This window comes from Carlito syrichta, unplaced genomic scaffold, assembly GCF_000164805.1.
Source record: "Carlito syrichta isolate Samal-C Ts95f unplaced genomic scaffold, Tarsius_syrichta-2.0.1 Scaffold313445, whole genome shotgun sequence".
In the NCBI taxonomy this organism is placed as follows: domain Eukaryota; kingdom Metazoa; phylum Chordata; class Mammalia; order Primates; family Tarsiidae; genus Carlito; species Carlito syrichta.
This window is the reverse complement of record NW_007257541.1, coordinates 43,451-44,081: the sequence shown is the minus strand read 5'-3', so window position 1 is coordinate 44,081 and position 631 is coordinate 43,451. Positions and strand designations below refer to the sequence as shown.

Here is a 631-nt window from a genome sequence, read left to right as displayed (position 1 = left end):
AAAATGGATAAAATATCACCAGGCAACAATATACTGCCTTCAAGAGACCCATCTTACTAGAAAGGACATGCACAGACTCAAAGTAAGAGGATGGGAGACAAATTTTCAGGTGAATGGTACACAAAAGAAAGGAGGAGTAGTGATCCTAATTTCAGACAAAATACCATTTAAGCTATCAAAAATTTAAAAAGATACAGAGGGTCAATACATAATGATAAAAGGTTCACTTCATAAACAAGAAATATCTATCCTAAACATAAATGTACCTAACATAAGTGGATCAACTTTCATAAAGCAACTTCTAGGAAAACTAAAGAAAGATATTAACTCTAACACCATTATAACTGGGAACTTTAATACCCCACTCACAACCCTAGACAGATCATCAGGATAAAAATTCACCAATGAGATCTGGAACCTCAATTTGACTCTTGACCAAATGGACTTAATTGACACCTACAGAACACTCCATCCAAAGACCACAAAATGCACACTCTACTCATCACCACATGGAATGTATTCTAAGATTGACCTCATAATTGGCCATAAATCAAGCATAAGCAAATTTAAAAGGACTGAAATTTTACCATGCACCTTCTTGGACCACAGTGAAATAAAAATAAACATTAAC

At 34.4% G+C, this 631-nt stretch overlaps 1 protein-coding gene across 1 annotated transcript in view; it reads left to right on the top strand.

The window, feature by feature from the left end:
* Positions 1-631, top strand: part of LOC103273016 (protein crumbs homolog 1-like) — a 118,642-nt gene that overhangs the window by 85,598 nt on the left and 32,413 nt on the right. The window lies entirely within an intron of this gene.